We start from the raw sequence: 23095 nt of genomic DNA, 5'->3' as shown, positions 1-23095 counted from the left end.
TAATTGAGTGTATAATTTGTGTCTTTAATTTTACTTGCAAGGTAATTTTACAAACCTGTTATACTTATGTTTCCAATGCTTTTTCCTTTCAGACACACCCACTTCTTGCGTCTCAGCATTGGGCAGGCCTATTCCTTTATTTGTGTATATTTTTGTGCATCAGCTGCTATAGGACACGGGTGTAACACTTTCAGGCATGTGGTTGGGTGTCTTTTTGGGGTTTGTAATAATGTCTAAAAATAAGAATTTCTTTTCCTCAGATTTATTAGTTAATTCATGTTGGATCACAGTTTTGCATCTCTAACCTGATTTTATGATACATACTATTTTTGAAAGAAATACAGTACTAGTTCTTTGCAGAGTCTGCAATTGATCTTTGGTGGGGAGAGTTGACCAAAATGTACTGCATTCTGCAATAGTTGAAGTTTTAATATTTAACGTAGCTTGAAAGGTGGTTTTACAGATCATGCTCCTTCCTCTTTATGGAATGGCTTTCAAAGCCTTGTATTGATCTTGGTTGTGCCCAGTGCTGTGCCTAGGAAATGTAGAACTTGAATAGGCCATGACTTCTTAGACAAGGGATGATGATTATGTGCATGCTGAACAAGAACTTCTTCTATATGCCCTTCTGCTGCAACAGAATAATAAAACTGGTAGGTGGCAGCAGCAGCAGCAGCAGAAGACACTCATGACTGTGACCTGAAAAACCTCCAGTACTGGGAGAAATGGATTGCAAAATACTAACTGGAGTAAGGGGAATGGAGAAGAGAGGCAGAGTCCCTGAACTGTCCCTTTGAATGGTGAGTCTGATTTACAGAATTCTGACCATCAAAAGACTGCCTGTAATACAAGAGGCACATTGATCTCTCTCAGTTTTTGGTTACCTGGTGTCCTAATTCTCATCTTTGATTCAACATTCCAGTTTCCCCTCTGCCTTTATAAGGCACAGTACTTGCCATAAAAAACTAAATTTTGCCAAAATTGCCACATATTTAGAGTACTGGAAAGCAAGGCTGAAAGGAATTTGTCTAGCCCAGTCATTTTCTGCTCCACAGAAGACTGATCATATTTGTGCCATTGGTGAGATGTTTATTGTAACCTAGTTTAAAAACCAAGGAATACATGAGGAAGATTTAGCAATCCTATGGAATTTTTTTTATGAAGGTGAAAAACATCCCTGCTGTCAGCCAGTGATCAGCCTCATAGGCTGAGAGCCCAACTGCTTCTTTTTTGCTACTTAAGAGCAGCATATATATATTTATTTATACACACACACACACACACACACACACACACACACACACACACACACATACACATAGACACACACACACATATATGCCTTAGAAATGCCTTGATCATAAAGAACAGTGTTTTTTATGGAGATTTCCTAAATCTCAAGGTAGCAAAAAAAGGTTCGGATCACCAACAGTTAAAATTCTTTTTGGAAGTGGGAAATACAAATTATATAATGTTTCTGAATTAGTGGCTAAGAGTTGGTAGGTTCAGCCACCTCTTCAGTTCTGAATGGCTCTAAAACTTCTTTGATTGTACATTCCTATCATAAAAAACATTTTTGAGAATGCACCCAATAAATTGTTTTTACAAGTTATATATGTGTATTACTAAATACATTGTAAAACTTACATAAAACCAAGAAGTTAAAAAAGGATGAGATAAAGATTAAATGAAGACTATTTTTGAAACATTTACTTGACTGTAGTTATTAATGGTGAAAAAACCATTTTCACCCTGCAGCCTTACAGATTGTCTTGCAAAGCTCCCTGGGGAGCGTGGGCTCCTCTTTGGAGACCACTGTTGTAGACACCATAAATACTTACTGTTGCAGATGTCACCAGGATGTTCCACTGTAACAAAACCTCCACGCTAAGTAATTCTCCTACTAGAGATTAAAATGCTGACTCTCTAGTAGGATGACTGCACCTTCTGAACAGAAAATAAGAGGAGAGAACAACACTGGAAGCACTGACAAACTGCTTGACATAGGAGAAGTTTGAATCTGTATCAGCTGAAAATATAGAGAAACATGTCTAAGTGGATTGGGAAAAAGGAATTGTATCAGAATATTTACTAATAAGCAGAATACAGCAGTAGCTTTTGTATTTTTATAAATGTTTCTACTTCATTTACAGCTAAGTGTTAGTTGATAAATTCCAAATTCTGTTTTCTCTTGCTGCCTAGGGTAGTCACACTAAAATCAGGAACAAGACTTACATACAAGAACTAAGCTGGATCTGAATTTTGATATCCAGGCAACTAAATAGTCTCCAGTACACATCAGGTACCACTTAGGACTGTGGTCAACTGGTGTTCTTATCTCATTATTTTCTTAATTATCATTTAGCCTTTGAAAGTATTCTGTGGAGCATAGGCTGGAAATCCCAGAACTGAGTTTTTACAGAGTGAAACCAGATTGCATGTGCAAAGTGGAAAATATTTTGGATAGAGAATTGATTAGAATCTAGTAAAATATAATAATGAGCAAAGTCTGTATGTGAGATGAAGCTTGTAGAGAAAGGGTTTTAAATCTAGTCAGGCTGGATATGTGATGAAGAGAAATAGTTCCTTGTAGTAGAGGCAATGAGTCTGAAGCCTATGTCAGTCTGTCACCAGAGATAGAAGTGAGGCCTGAAATCAGCTTTTGCTCATCTTGAGCATTTCCAGCTGTTGCTGTAAGGACGAATCTCACCAGACTTTCTGTACATAACATATGCTAGGCATACTGGTCTTTGGGAACTGGATCTTGGGGAGATGAGCTGAAAGTTCCATTGATGCACAAACTAATTGTAGCACCTGCCTACTTGAATGGGTGGTCATGTGGGTTAAAGACATTACTACAGTGAGTTTACATGACAGTAACATTTGGGACGAAGGGTGTTTCTCTGGCCCTGGACAGGGACTTGTTTGACCCAATACGCCTGTAACTGCTGCTTCTCAGCATAGTAGGAGATAGAGGCACATAAATGTATGTGAGCTTTTTTTAATGAGCAGAAAGCAAGATGACTTAGTCAACTGGTCAGGAAATAATTTTTTGTTTTGTTTTTTGGTTGTAAACAGGAAGGCATTTAGAACACTTTCAGATACTCTGTGGTTCTCCATGTAGCTGTCAGTACAAAAGAGTTTTGGTTTTGTTTGTTTTCTTTTAGATGTGACATACCAAAGCATCCTGTTTTCTGCAGCTTTGATGTGGTAGAGATTTGAAGAAGACAGATTATTTTCCATTTTTGTTATTGACTTTCATAGGCAGGCAAGGAGTGATATTTGCGAAAGGAGGGAATGGATAGGTTCCTCATGCAGACTGAATAGTAGGTGATGAATTTGGCTGATAAAAAAGTTAACATTCACATTGCACCCATGCAAGGCATTTTCAAGGTATTTCTGCATCCTTTGTTCCCTTTAGAAACAGTACAAGTGTTACTAGAATATACAGAGTCTGCATAGTAATATGTCAGTGTATTAAGCTCTGAAAAGTCTGTGCATGAGTGGCTTATAAAAGATTTATGTGAATTTCTTCATGTCTGCTTTTTTATTTGGAGGCAGGTTGCTGTATGTAGCTATGTACAGTGTTCTGTCTTAGGGTAATAGATATTTTTTGCTTATTTGGAAGGAGGGAAGTGTGTTTGGGCAGCTAAATCTATAATACTGTTATCCATTTCTATAGGAAACAGAACATCTAAGAAAAAGCATTTTTGTGTTAGAAAAATTACAATATAATTGAGGTTTTTAATACAAGAATGAAAAAGAAATGTTACATTAGAGGTCATTGGAATTTTTTTCAATAATGTGTTCTAATAGCAAGAAACTAATTTCACAGAATCACAGTATCAGTTAGGTTGGAACAGACAACTGAGACCATCAAGTCCCAGCCTTTGAACAAACACCATCTTGTCAGGTAGACCATGGCACTAAGTGCCACATCCAGTCTTTTCAAACACTTCCAGGAATGGTTACTCCACTGCTTCAGTGGTTCCAATGCTTGACAACCCTTCTGTGAACAAATTCCTCCTCATGTCCAACGTGAACCTCATTCACTGTTATAATATATAAAACTAAATAAAAAATTAATTAATTTATCACATTTGTACATTTCCAGGCTATGTGCTAATTTCCAGAATTTATTAGGGCAATCCCTCTTGTACACATTAGCATTTGTTTTTAGAGAGGGAGGGAAGATCCATATTACATAAGCCAGTAACGCAGTCCTTGTTAACTCTTTGTCCAGTCATGCATTTCTTCTATACAGATTTCCTGGAAACAGTGACACTGCTGAGCTTCCTTGATGCTTAGTTTATCTTTGTTGCAAAATAGTTACATTTTGGGGAGAAAGAAACTGAGTTTCCTCTCCTGGCTTCTACTGTGCTAAGCACTGCCTGGTCTTTATTCTTTGTGTTCTTTCTGTTCAGTGGTATTGTGCACTAAGCCTGAAACTTGCATTTTTTGAGTTTTAGGAGGAAACTTGGTGTGCTTGTGTATATATTTCTCCATGCATCTAACAAACACAAGGCGACAGAAACGACACAAATGCTACGGTTACCCTGCCCACCGAGCTTTACATTGTATGGGAGGGGTAGTGCAGTTGTAATGTTATGTAGGAGTGCTTGTCCGTGCCTAGGTAGAAATGGTTGTTTACTGGATGGCAAATGCTGAAGCTTTCTCAGTGGGAGAACTGGGCAGGAAAAGTCTGCAGTTTGACTTTGCTAAACTTTTACACAATTTTTCCTCCACATGAAATATTTCCACAGGAATCTAATGCTTGTGAAAGATGCTGGATCACCAGGTGCAGAGATTGAACTCTACCCACTGGAAAGGTAACAGGAACTAGATTTTATCTTCAGAACACAATCTTCACTGCATCTCACTCCTTGACCTGGAAAGGCCTTTTCCAAGGTCAGAAGAGGAGTTTGGTACCCATGGCTTAGTCCTTTGTGTGTCTGTGATGCAGCTACCAGGGAGGCCACATAGGTGCTGGATACAGAGATTTTTTTTTTTGTGATGTCTGCTTGCATTTCTGATGTTCATATTTTGGACCAAAGACTAACTTCTTCAATGATTTATTTCTTTAGGTTTTTCTTCAGCGACAGGAGGTCTTCCCTTGCATCTCATGGGAACACTTAGCGTTTTGATAATGCCTCCTTCACAATGAAGGGAAGAAAGGATGGATCAGCAGGGATGTGCAATGGAGTGATGTCCACACATGGCATTAACGGTCATGATCCCTGTCCTCACTTGGAGAATTGAATAAAAGAGTTGAATTGTAATTCATGAGAGTGTGAGATTCTTTTTGGTACTTTTTGCACCATCTCCCCTTTCTTGAAGGGCTTAACTTCAGAAATTTGTTGATATTGTATCAAAGCTGCAGATAAGCCAGAAGAGTAAAACCTAACCTCACTTTATTAACCTTTTCTTTAACTCCAGGAATTTCATTCCTAAGAGTTCTAAATGCTTTATATTTACATGAATAATTTTCCCAAATGCCTTAGAAACTTTAGCCTTAGGTTTTATAAGTCATGTTCCAAATTCAACTAAGTCACTGAGGATACAAGTCTCTCCTGAATTGTAAAAGTGAAGTCACCACACTGATCAAGCTATACTTCATGGTCACTTTGGTGACTGCTAGAGAAAAAGAGAAGCAACTTGGTTAACCTACCAGAGATAATATATGTGCCTTTAGATTTTGAAGCTGTAGTGGCAGGGCTTGTTACAGACATGGGCATATACATTCTTACTATCTATAGTTTCTGAAGACAGCTAATCTTTAAACTCATGGGTTATAGATCTTGCACATGGCTCTCTTGGTTTGTTGTTAATGAAGCACTGTAAAGAATTAGGTGCATACTGATGGCATTTTCATAATGTGCATATTTGAAATTTGTACAAAATTTACAAAAGTGAAGCAAAAAAGCGGGAAGCAAGATGCTGAGTTGGTACCTTACCAGTTAACACCTCTTATCCTTAACATTCTTCCCATTCGTTTCATGGATATTCATTTCATGCCAATTTTAATTCCTGTTTTCTGTGTGCTTGTTCTAGTAATTTACATGTGAATGTAACCTAGGAATGTGGCTGGTAGCCTGTTTGCAGCTACGCCTTTGCTCCAGTAGCTGCAGTTTATGGTTGGCTTTTTTGCAAATCTGTCACACTGTTCCTCTGGCATCTCTCTGAGCACGTGGAATGGCTGCTCCCACATAGTGGCCATTTCATCTCTTGTTGTTCAGTGCCTGTTCATGTGCTGATGCATATGCTGATGCTTCCTTAAGTGCTTTCCTGCCTTAATGTTTCATGTTTAAAAAGTAGAACAGCTGAGAACTTTCTAAATTCCTTCTTAGTTTCATATATCTAAGTTGCTTCCAGGCCCTGTCTGTATTTCAGTTCTCTTATTTTTTTGTGGGTGTTCAGCAGTGTTCTCTGTTCTGCTGCCTCAAGTTTTCTCCTCCTGCCTTGAGAGTCTTTTTTTTTTCTTTCTTTTTTCCCCTGGGCTTTTTTCTGCTCTTAACTGCTCCCATATATTCTTATCCTTGTCCCAAGCACACACACATACAGTAGCCTAAGAATATTTCTTATTCAGTGTCTATCACAGATAGCCATTCTTTGTATTACTCTAAAAGTGTGCTTTCCTTTTTTCAGAGTGAGAAATGCTCTGTTACTACACATTTCCTTTTGGTATTTTACAGCCCTAAAGGTGTTAGAAGTAAAATAGAAATTAGAAGAAGTTTATCACTGTGCAATGTCTTAAGAGTGAGTGAGAGCAAACTGCAATACTGAGGAGATAGTTCCTGGCTTTTGCATCTGTTTGTCTGTCTTTGTTGAGAGGGATTGGTCCTGCAATCTGTCTCTTCATATACCTCACTTAAAAGCTCAAATTCAAGAGCTGGGGTCAAGAATCTGTTGGTGTTATGTAAAGTTTTGCTTTCCTTTGTTTTTCCTATCTTACTTTGAATTTAAATACTGGGTATCAACAATTAAGTAGTAATTGGATTTTCATGATACGATATTTTGATATGACTTGTACAGTATAGTGAAAACACAGTAATTATAGCTCTGTAGTGATAATACTGACCTGTACTGTGATGATCAAGTTATAAACAGTTCCTTTTGCATGACTGCATTTGCTATTAATTGGAATTGCGCTGTTGTGCCAGCTACAGAAATGGAGTACTTGGAAAACTCTGCTTTGCTTAGTGTGATGAGATCTTGGGGTGGGGTATATTTGTATTGAGGCCAGACTTGGAGAGAGGTTGTAATTTTGTTTACCATTAGATATGGAAAATCTCTGTAACTTGTCTGGCCTACATTCCCAGTTGTGCATGATGTAAACAGACAGCTATGTCTTGACCACTGTCTTCTTTATTTTTCTGGGTCATTTTCCTTATCACCTTGGTTGCTTCTCCAATCCACTCTTTCCCCGTCTAGACAACTTGGTTTACCAGTGTGCATTTATGTCTAGGTGCTCTGCAAAATCTAGGTTTGGAATCAGACATTGCATCATCATCTCTGTGACTCTCTCATCCCATGTTGTCATCACTTCAGTATTTTTCCAGACGCAGTGCTTTGGAGGCTGCTCTGCTGCAGTGGTAATGTTGAGAAGGGAGAACATGCAGTGCAACAAGCAGGGTGGAATTCTTGGGATAAAAGCTGCCACTGTGTGCTTCTTTCCCCTGCACTGCCCTCGTTAATTTAGCTGGTGGTGCACAAGCCAGTCTGATAAGCACAGGCTTACAAGATCACCCCTACACTACTTCCTGGCTTGGGCACTTCAACCTAGACATGGGCCAGTCAGGGAGATCAGTGATCACCAGGTCACTGCTGCTGGGCTTTTCTGTGCCTTGCATGTGCCTGGTGTTGAGATTTGGGCAAGCTCCTTGGGCTCCTGAATGTTTTCTCTGATCTACTTTGGATCTACTATCCCAGTTGGTGGAAGGGAGTTGAGTAAGTTGTCCAAACTCATGTTAAACATGTTAGGAAGTTTCTGTCAGAGAGGGGTACACCTCCATATTTTTCTCAGTGTTTTAATAAAATGAATTATTTGTATTTTTTATAACAACACTTGTGAAGATTTCTAATGAAGGCAAAAGTCTTCTGGTTCTGCTCATCTTTTCCTTTCTAGAGAGCATATATAGCAGCTGCCAGAGCTGTCTCTAGGGAAGAACTCGCTACTTCTTCCTACAGCCCTCGAGATTCAGGAGAAAAATATAAGGGTATAGTGATGTTCTTCCAAGGGAAAAGATTGGGATACTGCTCTCTAGCATTCCTGATAACCATCCATGTTCAGCAGCTTAGCAGTAACAACAATTGTCTCTAACGGTATGAAATAGGAAGCAGGCAAGGAAGCGACAGTGTCCCTTACAGTTGTATTGTCACTAATGGACCAGAAGTCACATTTCTGTGGGGATTGAAGCAGGGTGAAGAAATTGGGCTTTTGGAAAAATAAAAAACAACCTCCACAGTTTTCTAGTCCCTTCTTTCCAGACTTGTGGACAGTGCTGTGTTACAGGGAAGATCTTCCTAATCTTCCTTGTAACACCCCTTTGCACAGCTTTCTGTGGGCCTATATGCAAGGTAAGACTGAGGGAAGAAGTACTCTCAAAATCATTCAAAGTGCTCTCTGCAGCCTGAATACTTTTGTGGCTTGGATTGGGGATCTCTTGTCTTAGCCCAGTTGCAGTAACAGCTCATGTATTTTGAAAACAGCTGAATTTGTGAGCAGTGAATGGAAATGAAGAATTGCAGCCCAGTTATGAGACTTCACTCTGGAACAAGCAATCCCTGAAACAGGAGAGGAGGCCCAGTAGAGGGAAGGAAAGAAAGTGTTTTCAGTATCTAAATTTCCAGATTTAGTTAGGGGGGTTGTGTGTAACTTTCTGCTATAACACTTCTGGTTCTGATACCGTCAGTTGTCATGTGGAGTCACTTTGAGTGGGAGATGTTAAAGGAGTACAGCCTTGGTTAGATGCAGGTGACTGGTGTAGAAGAGAAAGGATAAGAGGGGTTCCTGTTCTTCCCATTACTCTACTGAGATACCCTTTTTTATTGTGATTTGTTAGGAGGCTTTTTTTGCTTTAATTTCCAAGGTTGACAGTTTTTAACTGTTGCAGATTTCTCTCCTGCAACCAATTTAAGGTCTTGAGACTGGCCATTGTTTAACAGATAGCTGTGTATCTGTTACCTTGCCTGAAAGGATGGGGTTGGGGCACAGAATTGCATTTTTCTGCTCAGTTTTGTGGGCTGTGGTTAATGTCCCTTTGTGCAAGGCAGTTTTGCATCACTGGTGTGGAGCCCCTGCTGGTTTTTACACCGCCTGAGTCAGCTGTGTTTCCTTGGAAGTTTAGTTGCTCATTGAGATGAAGCTGGCATTGAGCATGTGTTACTATAGACTGTACCAAAGATGAGCCTGCTCTGGAAGGTAAATAGCCAAAGCAGATGACAAAGGTGACAGAACACAGGAAAAGAGCATGTCAGTATCTACAAGTTGTAACTCATCTGTGGAGCAGTGACAGCTCCCCATTATACCGTAGAGTCCATTGGATGGAAAGATGAAAAATGACCAAGATTTTGTCTGTTGGCTGGCCACTATTCTGTGCATGCATCCTGTTTTTCACCTTCCTATAGGGAATTGCCGCCAGAGTCACACCACATTTGCAGGTAGAAATGTTTGTTCTTGAGCAACTGTGCACTGACAGGAAGGGCAGCAGGGACCCACCTGCTCAGGCTTAGGTGCAGTTTTCTTTGTCACAAGGGGAGCACTTGCAACATGCAGCTGGAGATGCCAGCAACAAAATCAAGGATGCAGCAAGGAATTTAGCATTGAGGACACTGTGCAGACCCATTTTCAAACATGTTTTTAAGGCATCCAAGTGTTGCAAAATTACTGGTCATAGCCATCAACTTTTGATTAAATTTCCGTCTCTTTCCTTTAGCCCACATGATTGGTGTTTAATGTCACTGCATGTAGTATCCCTTGGAGCAGAGCACACTGTGGCACATTGTTTTGTTGGTGTAGAGTTATCATAATGTGTTGGTTTGGTTGCCCGGAGGAGTTCAGCATCTTTTAATTACATGTTTTTAGAAGTGTCCTTTAACAGATGTAACCCTTAGGAGCTGGAACAGTGAGTGAGAAGCAAGCTGGTTCAGAGGGATTTGGAAGCAGCTGTTGTGAGCCCAGAATAGTGAAGCGCTCTCAGAGAGGCGAAACTCACGTTCATGTGCAATCCTCTTCTTGGAAGCTTTTTCTACCATTCCTGTCTTCCCCATTGGTTTTGGAGACCCTCCCAGATACACGTCCTCAGAGCAGCAAGGCTCCCCTGTCACTGAACTTCTGATAAAACCTCTCCTAACCCTGTGCTTGTCTTTTGCATGGAGAGGGTGTGGGCCAGCAGCGTTTGTTTTTCTCACTGATGGGTCAGAAGAGCTGCCAGTCGTGTCTGTTTCCAGATGTGGTTTTGTCACAGGTCCCTACCAATGACTGGTGCTTGAATGACATCTTCCAAGGTGAAAGAGGTGAATTCCAACATCCGTAAATAATTTCTAACTTTGTTGGATTTGGATCTTATTTTGCCAAGTGCACTTTGGGCCCATTAATTTAACGCAGAGTAGGGAACACAAACATGGAAAAAATCAAGCCTAAGACGTCTGAATCACATATTAACAGATATATCTTAAAGCAGAGATCTCTTTTGCTTATTTTTGTTGGTGTACATACTAAATATAGGAAAAAAGATGGCATATCCTACTCCATCACAATGGTCTAAATTATCCCTGGCTAAATCAGTCCATTTCAGTGGATGTGATGGGTGGAAAACATCTCCCAAGAGGGCGAGTTAGTTTTCTTGAGGCTGTGTTTCCCTCTGCTGGTTTGGAGTTAATACTGCTGATGTTTTTTTCCTCAAAACCAACCTTCTGAAGCTACTGCTTTCTCATAATCCCAAGAAACATTTAAACTTTTCCCATATGAAGATTTTATTCCTTATATCCAATCTAAATCTACCCTCTTTCAGTTTAAAACTTTGACCCTTGTCCTGTTCCAGTGTCCTACCACCCTCACAGTAAATAATTTCTTCCTAATATCTGATCTAAACCTAGTCTCTTTCAGTTTAAAGCCATTCCCCCTCATGAGATCAGTGCATGCTATCACTTGTGTAAAGTCCCTTTCCAGCTCTCTTGTAGCACCACTAGGTGCTGGAGAGGGCTCTAAGGTCTCTCTGGAGCCTTCTCCAGGCTGAACAATCCAAACTCTCCAGGCCTGTCTTCACAGCAGAGGCTCTCAAGTCCCCTGATCAGCTTTGTGGCCTTCTCTGGACTCTGAACAACAGGTTCTTGTGCTGGGGGTACCAGAGATGGATGCAGCACTCCAGGTGGGGTTTCATAAGAGTAGAGTAGAAGGGGAGAATCTACTCCCTCAACCTGCTGCCCACACTGCTTTTGGTGCAGCCCAGAATACAGTTGGCTCTCTGAAAAAAAAAAAAAACCACCCACAAAAAAACACCCCTGTTTGTAAGAGCCTGGACTATCAGACAACATTAAGCAAGCGCAGGGAATGAAACTATTTAAGTTAGAGAGCTAACGTGTTTTGAGATCTGAATGTCATAGATCCAGTAAATTCACTGGCTATGCATTTCTGCAGGGAGGGAAAGCTGTTGGCAGATCATCTAAGCAAGACAGCCTGTGTATTCCACAAATGATCTCTGCAGGTGCATTTTGATGCTAAAGCACCTATAGTACCCGGGAGGTAGACACTTAGCTCCTCCAAGTGGGCTTCCTTCTGACCAAAGACAAAGATTGTCTTCCTTTTGTTCTTAACAGAATAGCTCAATATCAATAGCAGGTACTTCAGAGATTTCCTTAGCTGTTACACAGCACCTCTCAGCATAAGTGGGGTTCAGGGAAAGAGTAGAGAAGACAGTGCTCAAGGGTATCAAGTTCAGTTTAACCCTGAGAGCTCTGGGTTTTATGTTCTCTGTCCACACAATCACCAGATGTCATTACTGCTACTCAAAATGATAGTGTGCTGCAGAATTTAGAATTACTGTTCCATCAAGATTGATATTTCTCTGCTCATACTGTGGAGTATTTCTGAGGGACATCTATGAAAACAAGGTTGTTTAATAGATACCTAGACAATGCTACAGCAAAGCTCTTCTGTGCCAGAACTGTTAAGTGGAAATATTTTTCCAAGCTGAAAAAAAAGTGCTTTAGACAATCTCCACATTCAGTTGCTCCAGAGTGTTTGTCATTGTTAGAACTTACTTTACAGTAGGAGAGAGTTGCATTCAATAGCAATATCTGCGTGCTACTTATCAGAGCAATAAAAATCCAGTGTCTCAGACCAAGCCAGGAAGATTTCATCCCTGTAGCACTTCAGGTCTTTCAACCTTTCACAAAACCGTTGTTTGAACTGCTATTTTCTCCTTCAGTCTATTGTTTATAACAAAGATGACTTTTTAGTGGCTATTACTTCAGTTTGCAAAGACAAACTGTATGTCAAAAACAAAATTTCCAAAGTATTCTATTCAGAACCATGAAACATAATCCCACATTTATCTAAAAATTGGTGCCAGACTTTTATGATGATCAAGACATAGGAATGCCTTTGCTTTTACGTTTGTTTTGTGTAGTTGAGTTTTTTTTCCAATGAGCCTAACGATTCTGAAATGAAGCAAAACTGTCACACCATTGTGAATTTGCATTCTAAGGCCAAAGACTCAAACAAAATGAGATCCCTTTAGCTGGTTCTTTGATTATACCTTCTTTTGACAGCACAGAAAATTTGGATCAAAGGCCAGCATACAACCTCCAGTTGGAATAGATTATGCTATAAAGAAGCAAAATCTTCCACTGCATGGTCCCCTGAGCAGTTTGCAGAGCTGCTGCAAGCATTACCTACTAGTTGTAGGGAGGATAGCACTCAGGTGAACTCCCAGCTCACTGCACTGCCAAGACCAGGCTCTAGCTCATTACCGTAAGTGGGATCCACAAAAAAAAAAGGTTTGTTTTTGAATTCCAAGACTTACTGATCTATTACTGGTTTTCAGCAAGTAAAAATCCCATGAGACATCTTGTACTTTGCCTGTGACTTTAATATTCTATAAAAATAAGAAATTAAGTAAAGACAGAAGGGGTTATTCTACTCCTTACTGCTTGGGAGTGAGACATAAAAGTATGTTTGGTACACATTATCCTTGATGCAGAAATATTTCTAAGCTGCTGTGTGTGCAGCTCCTGTGTATCTGCTGGTGCTTGAGAAGTTGTAGCTGAACATGAAGTGGTTAAGCACAATTATTTCCCTGTTCCCACTGGTTTCTAGGCTGAGAGCTCCTTGTCCCTCACCTTTGAATGGTTTTCTCTTTCTTGGCTTCTGGCTGTATATATAAACTTCGCAGTAATTTATTTCCCTGCTTTCCCCGTAGTCTCAGTCCTGCTGGTTCTGATGCCTAGAGAGTTCTGTAGCCAAGTCTGGCAGTTCACAGTCACTGCTTGCAGGCTGTCCTGCAGTCATCCACCCCTTTTGTGAGCCTTTGGGTGCTGCTTTTGACACTTCTGCAGCTGAGCATCATTTACCTTTCACTCACTGAATGATAATGCAGAGAAGGAAGTGAAGGTTTTGAGCAGACAAGGCCAACACCTTGTCTCAACACAGGCATTTGCTTCTTCCTGTTGAAGCTACATCTGTCCTCACTTTTGGAGTGCTAAAAAGGAATTTGCCAAGTTGCTGTGTGGGGATGGTACATGTGGTGGGTTAGTCAGCACTAGCAGAGGGGCTTCAGCAACCTCTTAAATTCCAGCACGTCTGAATGAGCCTGTGCTTGTTTCCAAGCTGCAGTTCCAACGTGAACCAGGTACAACAAAGGACCACCAGGAAATTTTGACGATGAAATTCAACGTTACAGTTCCCTATCTTCATACTTGGGAAAGCATGCACTTTGTGGCAGAAGTTTCCAAAGTATTTGGTGCAAGGAAAATGCAGCCCTGGAGAATGTGAACCAGGACCAGTAACTGCAGCTGAAACCAGCTGGCTACAGTGGAGAGAAGGACACATAATGAGGGCTACAGTTTTGCTTAGAGCTAACCTTGATTCTCAAGTAATTTGTGACCTGTGTAAGAAACAGGTTTTGTATGGTCTACATGTGTAAACACACCCTATGGCTATTGCACATGTGGAATGAACCTCAAGTTTGCTCAGAAGTAAAAGTTGCAGCCACAATCATGGAATCTCCTCAGGTAATCCCCTCTGAAACAGAAACTGCTCAGCTCTTGTGTAAAGCGGGCATGTTTGCCTGCAAGGCACAACTATATTAGTGACATTCCTTTACTCAGGAAAGCAGATGTTTCCTAGGGAGCAAACAGTTCCTGGTTATCCACATTTCAGAATTTGAGTGGAGCCAGCTCTGGGCAGAAATCCCAAGTGCCAGGTATTTTGCTTAGGCCATAGATGAGGATTAAGAGGATTCTAAAAGCCCAGTAAAGATTTCTATAGGAAAATGCTCCCTTGATTTTTATTATCTGATGTTGTTGTCTGACTTCAGAAACATCTTTTGTTCTTGTTAATTGATTCAACATCTCATTATTTGTCTGCAGCTGATCTCATTTTGCTTTGAGGCAGAGAAGTGCTTTGCCTTCAGAGTTGTCTGTCTTCCAAGTCTGTTGTGTCTGCAATTTCTGAGCATGCCTTTGTAGTTTCTAAGTCCCAACTGAAATTAAACTGTAAAATTATCAATAGTTAGTTCCAGGCAAAGTCTTGAATGAAAAGCAATGAACTTAGGTTCTCTGAATTAAGGAAAACTACTCAAGAAATTACCTGTCCTGAATTACCTGAATATGCAGCTTTTAGACATCACAGGGGAAGACAGTGATGCCAGTACAAGTAGCATGACAGCAATGAAACTCCATCTTGTACCTATGACTGATGGCAGGTAAGTGGATATGAATGCTCTCTTGGAAGGGCTTGGTGTCCTTTTTTTCCTCTCCCTTTAGGGTGTCTTACTTTGTGGAGACAAGGTGTTAAATGCAAATAACCAATAATTTAAGCACTTTCCAGTCTGTCCTATGGCCATTACAGTGGCTGTGAACAGAGTTTCAGAGCAAAGACCACCTGGAGGTGCTGGGGACTGGACATCTAAGACAAGATGGTCACAGTTCCCTGCATGTGCTGGAAAAGCCCTGGGAAACTGATATCAAATTCCCAGAGTTTATTTGCAGTCATTGTGGGAATCATGCCTTAAAATATGAGGTTAAGTGCTCAAGTGGAGGTTTCTTGGAATCCCAGTTTGTCAGAAACTTTATTCCACGTGTTGCCTGCCGGTTTGTCTCCTAAGGAGATCTGGAGGCAGAGAAGGCAAAGGATAAAACCTTAGATAATGAGAAAAGGCAGATCAGGGAAAAAGATGTGGAAAGAACAGAGTGTATAGGGTACTCTGTAAGCAAAACATCCCAACTATTGCTCCTGGCATGTGGTCTTGGGGACCTGCCATAAAACACATGGATTTGAGTGGATCACACTTTGACTCAAATGTTTTCAAAAAAACGCCAGGATAGGGTCTCCTTCTCAAATAACAAGGGGGCAGTTTTCTTAATGGCTTTTATTGCTCTTACCAGTATTGCTGAGAAGCCCTGTTGCTAAATAGATTTCTTGACATTGAACCTGAATTTGCCATCATCCTTCAGCTTTACCTATTCTGCCTGTACAGCTTTACTCTAAACATTTTTCTGCTGCCTTGATCTTTACAACTTTCATATAGTTTCTAAATTGTGATTCTGCTTCCCTGTCTTGAAATTCATGTGCTTTTTATGAAGGTAAAATCATGTCAAGGCAAACAAAATACAAATATACAAATAGCTAAAATCTTTGCCTTCCTCTCTCTGGCCTTTCTGACTTTTATCTGTGTTTTTCACTGTCCTGCCTCACTTTAAATGGGAAATCCCCGAGCAGCTCTGCCAGAGCTGCTTGCATGTAAAAATAGGTGAAATATAAGTTATTATTATTATTAATAATAATAAGTATTAATATTATAAATTAATTATAGTGAAATGTGGCTTCATGGAAACTCTAATGTCTTAAGGGCCTGAATGCCATGTCCCTGTACATAAGTTGAAACAAAAGAGATGATTTAGACTGGACAGACATTCTTGGTATTTTACAAAATGCCTGGAAACACGTGGAAACACAGTATGGAATTAGGGTGCCAGTGAGAAGAGTAGAACCATTTTCAGAGTATCCAGTTTTGTTTAGCTGAGAGAATCAGGTAGGTGGAGTTAAAAAGTGAAGAGAAAGTCTCATGTAGCTATTTGCAAGCTTTTTTTTTTTTTTTTTTAACCCCAGCATCCAACAGCTGGTGGGGACTGTGTCTGTCAGCCTTGCAATGGGGTTAAGAACTTTATTGAACTCTTCCCATGGTTCTTGGGATACTTCCCAGAAATCACTCTACCTATATGCAAAGACAGGAAAATGCAGAATATGCTGCTGTGGGCTTGTCAATACATTGAAATATACGTTATTTCTGAAACTTGTGTTCTTTGGTTCATTAGCATTGGCCAAAGTGTGTTGAAAGAGGAGCTTCCCTGTTATTAACTCCAACAACATCTTGATTTCTAAGTATTTCTGACTGGAAAATTGCGGTAGTGGTAGTTCAAGGTTACAGTGCAGTGCAAATATGCAAGACTTAAGAAAAGCCACAAAGGAAATCATAGGTCTGGGCATATGTGTACATTCAGCATGCAAAAAGAGGGACATAAGCAACTTTTGTTGGAATCCTGGAGCTTCCAGGCTTCTGTAACACCTACTAGAAGGCATATGAATAGAAAATAACCTGCATGCATCAATAAAACAGAATTTTACAATCTGAATCTCAGCAAGCAGTAGACCCTCCAAAATTTAAATCTGTAGATAATCTTCAGAAAAGGCTCATTCTGAGCAGTGAAGAATTGTTTCCATTGTTCTCTCTCAACTTTTTCCAGCCTCCCCTTTGAACAGCCTCATTCCGTAACTGCTTTCCTATGGCTAAACGAGCTCTTCATCCAGCTGCTAAACTGTTTACTCTTTTCTTCCCCTCTTGCTGTCTTCGTGGGAGTGATTAGCATCTGGAAAGGTTTCAGTCTCTCTCACCAGCCCAATTTGGGGGCCTAACAGTGAAAAAAACTCAGACTGTGCCCTGGCTTCTCCAGGATCAAACTGGCATACTTGAAAAGCGGGAGCTGTAAGGCCAGATCAAATTGACTCCTGGTGACAAATCCGATTTCCCTAAAATCAAGGTATCTGGGAGAGATCCCAGGACATTGTGTTGTGTGTGTCTTGTAACCAAGTTTTCTAGGTGAGGCCATCAGTACCTTTGAGCTGTCTGCTCAGTCTCACACAGATGAGCTATCAAACCCCGTATCTGTGATCTTCTGCCACTTCAGGCTCACTGGGAATAGCAGTCACAGAACAGAAGCTGTTCTACTGTGCTGGTGAGTTTTAGACAGAGCTTGGGCTGCTGAGGGCACCTACCTGGTAATATTCAGGAATTTTTCCTACCTCAAGTACTTTACAGCTTTGGCTGGATGTTGGATGAAAGGTTTGATGGCAAAAGCAGAGCAAAGGCATAGGGAATACCATGGGAAGAGGAAGGGAAGGAGGCTGGCAGCTTGGTTTAAGTGTTCATGTATTATTCTTCACTTAGGGGGCTGAGGATAGGGTAGGTTCCCAGTGGGTGTAGGGAGTTGGATGTAATGTGATATGGGAACCACAAAGAGCAGTTATGAGATTTTTTTTTTTCCCCCATGGGTGGTGCAACTAAAAGGACTAAAGGAGGGAGAAGCTGGACATTTTTGTGATTTAGTATAACTTTTTGGGCAGGACTGTAGTAGGGGCTTTGAAAAGCCATCAGCAGTTTTGTGCTGAGAACCTTTTGATAGAACTATTTGAGTAGATACAATTTTCTTTCTCCAGTTTCACCCTCTCTTTTCTGTTCTTTGTAAGGCAGAAATAGAGGAGAGGGATAGTGAAAGCCTCCTCCCCTGGTTCCACTTGCCACAGGTTTTTCCCTGCAAGGAATAGCTAATCTCTGCCATAGTGTCACAGAAAGCCTAAAGAATTAGTTCAGATGTACATGCTTAAAGATGGCCAAGATCAATCTCACTCTCAGTAAGTCATGCTCTGTCTGCATAGCTGGGTGTCTGTATTTCTTTTTCTCTGTTTTCTTTTCAGGAGGTGTTTGCACATAGGAATCATGTGTATGAGCTGGGGACATACTATCAGAGGGGCTATTTACACCTGCAGCCATGGTGCAGCACCCCAGGAGACACCTCAAAGCCAGAGGCATGCCTTGGCTGCTGGTCTGTGCTGGAATAGGAGGTCTGGGTGGATTGTTATGCTGGCCCTGTGGATCACTTCTTTGCGAGAAAGGGAACTTGTGAGGGGAGGGGGACTTGTGCATGAGGCAGTGGTGCCCAAAGCCAAGATGCTCTAGGCAATGGCAAAAGTGGTCTTGACTGCAGCTTTTGTGCTCTGTGCTTAGCTCAGACTGCCCTGGAGGTGGTTGTTGAATACAGTCAGCTGTCTTCCTACTCCACAGCATCTCTCCACCCCTTCATGCTGTTGGCTCTCCTTGTCTTCCAGGCATAGTAACTAGCTATGACCTTTGCAGTCATTTCTTAGATATTCCCAGGTGCATTTCTCTGCTGCTTCGCTTCTTGCTGTCTGATCTCATTGTATTTTTCATGGCATTAATAGAGGATGAAGGAATGGGAAAGACTTTCAGAGAGGGGAGTTTTCAACGGGACATGCACGACACTTCTTTTGCAGGTAGTGGGAATGACAGGCTTGTTGTGGATCTTCAGAAACTCCTTGACCTCCAGGAGGATGTTGGAGGTATGGAAAGTTGCTTCTGAAGTGAAGGGCACTGCATCCTTTGGAATGCAGGAACATCTCTGAATTAGATGGCATAACAGAGGAAAGCATGTCTTGGTGGGCTGGGGAAGGACTCTAGGAGGGAATAGTGTTAGATCTGGCTAATTAGATTCTGACTTCCTCCTGTCTTTGTCCTAGCTCTGAAGTTCTCTCTCTCTCCATCCTGCTTTCCTCTTCTTACTCTGTTCCCAGCCCCTCACATAGACAGCAGGCCTCAGTGCTGGGAAAGGAGCTGGAGTCACAACTGCAGTGTTTCCGAGGTCAGCTGATGCCAATTGAAATGCTATAAATTATTTGATTAAATACATTTCAATGAACAAATAAGAAGCTTTTATTTAATCAATTTCGTCTTCTTTTGAGCTGGCAACCAGTACACACTGAGCAAATATTGCCAGCGTTGCCTTTTAAACCTAGTTTTGCTACCCAAAAGCGTGCGCTGTGGCTGTGCATGTTTGATCAGCCCTGCTAGGTTAATGTTTTAGAGTATTCACTTTTTGTAGTTTTTCATGACAAGAATATAATGAGATAAATATAATTTTTTTTCATTCCACAATTCATTTCTGTACAGCGTAATGGAATCTAGACTTCAATTACTGCACAAATCCCTCAGCACCTAAAATTTGTCATTAAATAAAGCTACCTTAGATGTTTTGGATTCACTGAAAGTAAGCTTACCTAAATATATTTGACATTTACATGGATTCAATTTAAACAAGGCAAGATTTATCTCTCAAAAAATAATTAACTGATTGATTTTTTTCCCCCTCTCTTTTTCTGGTCAATGTGTTCCTCAGTGTTTCAGAATTCATAGAGCTTAGCTCCTCACAATTAGTTCCTATTTGCAGATACAGAGGGCAAGAGCAATTTCCATGTTTTTGCAGTTCCCAAAGGCTTTTTCAGTTTGAATAAGCTAGTCAGTACTTTGAACCAGGTGAATAAACAGGAAAAAAAGGAAATATTCTGTGGAGGCATGGACAGACCTCTCTTGTTAAAAACTGGCTGAACACTTTTGTAAAGTGTTTTCTGGACATTCACCACTGACTTTTACTTACTCAATAGTCCGCCTTTAAGACATGGTAGTAAATGTGTAGGGCTTTATTAACTTTTTTACTGTAATTAATTAATTAATTACTTGACTGTATTCTAAAACAAAACAGTGTCTCACCACCCTCGTGGTAAATAATTTATTCCTTATATCCAAATGAAATCTACCCTCTTTCTGTCTAAAATTTTGCTCCTTGTGCTGTCACTCCAGGCCCTGCTAAAAAGTCTCTCTCCACTTTTCTTACAAACTCCAGTTAGGAACTGGGAGGCTGCTCTAAGGTCTCTCTGGAGCCTTCTCTTCTCCAGGCTGAACAACCATAACTCTCTCAGCCTGTCTCCATAGGAGAGGAGCTCTAGCCCTCTGATCATCTTGGTGGCCTCCTCTGGGCTTGCACCAGGAGGTGAATGCCATTCTTGAACTAATGTTCCCAGAACTGGATGGAGCACTCCAGGTGGGGTGTCACTCGAGCAGGGTAGTGAATAATGCACGTGAACATGGAAAACTGGTTCTAAGGTCTGAATCTGAGCCTGTAAAATTGCATGCTTTTTTGTTTTTTCTTTGGTCCTGTAGACCTTTATCCTGGGGTCTGGTTTCTTCTCTGCAATGTCTCAGGTCAGTTTGCTAGAACTATTGCCATAGAAGATGGGTTTTGTTAGGTTTTTCCACTGAGAAGTTCCTTGGTTGTAATCAAAGTTGCCAGTTAACTAAGAAAGTAAGTTACTTGGTCAAAATTAAGAATCTAGCCTAAGACCCAACAAATGTTCCCACAAATACATTACAGGTAGTTAAATCTTCACCACAGTTTTTCAAGGTAGAACTTGCTTTATGTAGGACTCCAAACTTTACCACTAGGATCCAGTTTGGGTTTTGATTCTTTGTAAGACTAGAGATGATTCCTAAGCCACTGTGTTAAGATCTGGAAATTGTTGTGGGTTTGGCTGAGACAGTTGATCAATTTGTAAATACTGGGCTTATCTACTTGATGACCAGATTTGAATTAACAAGTCAGGATGTTGTGGTTAAGAGAAGTCATTCTGCCTGGAGTTCTGCTGGGATTTCTTTCCTGTTTGGTGGGGTGAGTAAGAGAGGTGAAGCAAGAGCCAGGGGTTTGGTACTGGGCCAAGAAGGATCAGAAGGGAATAGACTCTTTCAGTTGCATGTGTGGATTGTCTGAGTGCTAGCTGGTGTGCTAGTTACTGTTCCCTTTTGTGAGAAGAATGCAAAGTTGCAGGGTTCACATTCAACTCTTGAAGAGATCCATGCCTTGCCTGTGGTTTGAGCACATTCTTATGACAGTTTCCAAAATTCCTTGGGCATCATTTTGAAATTTCCCCAAACTGAATTCCAACTAAAGAAATTGAAGCCTACAGTCTAAAAGCTGGGCAAAAAATAAAATAAAAAAAAATTAGTAAGATTTGAAGCTCATTGAATGATCTTCCTGTAGGGGCCAAGCATTGAGAGAGGCACAGAACAGTTTAAACTATGTTGCCTTCAAACTTTCTGACCCAGTCAGTTCCTGCTCCTTTTGCTATGTTTGTCCAGGTGTGTTCTCAGTTCCTTGCTTGATTTTGGTGCAATGGACAAATCTGCTGTCAAGGCAGCAGAAAGAGGGTGCAGCAGCCTACTTTGCCATTGTGGAGAGATTCTTTAAAGGGATTCCATTATGTTATGGATGCTAGTCAGGTTGCAGAAACACTAAAGCCTGATAGATTTTTATGAACCTTACACAAACTATGAAATATCCTTAATGCAAAAGTTTACTTTATTTTCAGAACACAAGGATAGCAAATCTCATTGTCTTTGAAAATGCTACACAGCTGTTGTGGAAATGAGCTTGTGTGTGTTTAAGAGGTGAGTTGGAAATGTCAGTGATTAGGATCATGGAGTTTGAGATTGGAAAGGAAAGAAGGCAACAGAAGAAAAGGCCTGTATGATGTTGGTGATAAGTATCTAGAGCAGGTTGAAGAGTGGTTCAGTTGCTTTGATGAATTACTCTGCACTACAGGCTCTCCCACAAATGCAATTCTTGAAAGAAAGTGAAGACTTCCTCCTCTCCTGTCAAAGTGCTCTGCAGACAGCAATACTTCTCTGGTACTCTTCTCATGCAGTTCATTGAGACCACTGCCTTTTTATTTTCTTCAAAGATATTAAAACACAGGAGTGATTTCCAAGGTCATTTTCTTCATTCTGAACCATGGAGAATGTTATCCATTTATTGTGTGTATGACCTTTACTCCTCCTCCTTTTCAGTTTTTGATTCAGGTTTTAACTGTGGAGAGGTGTCTATATGGTTTTGCATTGCCAGCATGGACTGTGTCCTTTGCTCCAGCTGAAGTGTGTTTTCTAGAGGAGTAGATCCCTTACTCCCCATGGGAATCTTGGCTCAACACTTCTATCACAAAGGCCTTCTTGGAGTCCATTTGGAGAAAAAAAATGAACTAGAAAGGCGGCTTTTCTTTCTCTGTTGCAGAGACTTTGTCTGGGTTTGTGACACCTGTGTCAGTCACTGCCTTCGATGCAGATCCTTCAAATGTACGTTCATGTGACCAAAAGCCAGGTTTGCCAAAGCTAAACAAGGAATAGAGAGCACACCTGGGCAAACATGGTAGGAGGGCATGGTGGGACAGGGTCAGAGAGATCTCCCCAGCGCTGGCCCTAGTGGGTGCAGCTCCTGCCAGAAATCTGCCAGCATCTGGACCTCTTTGGCTGTGATTTGTGATAGATCTGACTCATACCTTTTGCAGGAAAATCTGATTTTAGACAAAAAATTTGTAAGTTTGCCTGGCAGACTCTTTTCAGTAATGCTAAGCAATAGGAAAAGAGGAATGGGCACAAACTGATGCTCTGGAAGTTCCACCTGAATATGAGGAAAGAACTTTGCTGTGTGGGTGACTGAGCACTGGAGATTGCCCAAACAGGCTGTGGATTCTCCCTCACTGGAGATATATGAAAACTGACCAGATGAAATCTGGTGCAATGTGCTCTGGGAGGAATCAGCTTCAGCAGGGAGTTTGGACCAGATGACCCGCTGTGGTCCCTTCCAACCTGACCCATTCTGTGATTCTGTGACTGTCATTCTCAGTAATGTGATCTCTTTCTTTGAGAAAGACACAAAGAGACAAGAATGGGGAGAATGTGTTCATCAAAATAAAAAG

General features: G+C 40.9%; 1 long non-coding RNA gene across 1 annotated transcript; it reads left to right on the top strand.

Annotated features, from left to right (window-relative positions):
* The first annotated feature begins 1323 nt into the window (after positions 1–1323).
* LOC131589631 (uncharacterized) lies at positions 1324–5279 on the top strand. The gene is made up of 2 exons (XR_009279802.1): positions 1324–4829; positions 5085–5279. It is a non-coding gene; the product is annotated as an uncharacterized LOC131589631 (long non-coding RNA).
* Positions 5280–23095: the final 17816 nt, after the last annotated feature.

This window comes from Poecile atricapillus, chromosome 1, assembly GCF_030490865.1.
Source record: "Poecile atricapillus isolate bPoeAtr1 chromosome 1, bPoeAtr1.hap1, whole genome shotgun sequence".
NCBI lineage: Eukaryota > Metazoa > Chordata > Aves > Passeriformes > Paridae > Poecile > Poecile atricapillus.
This window is presented reverse-complemented; position numbering and strand designations above follow the sequence as displayed.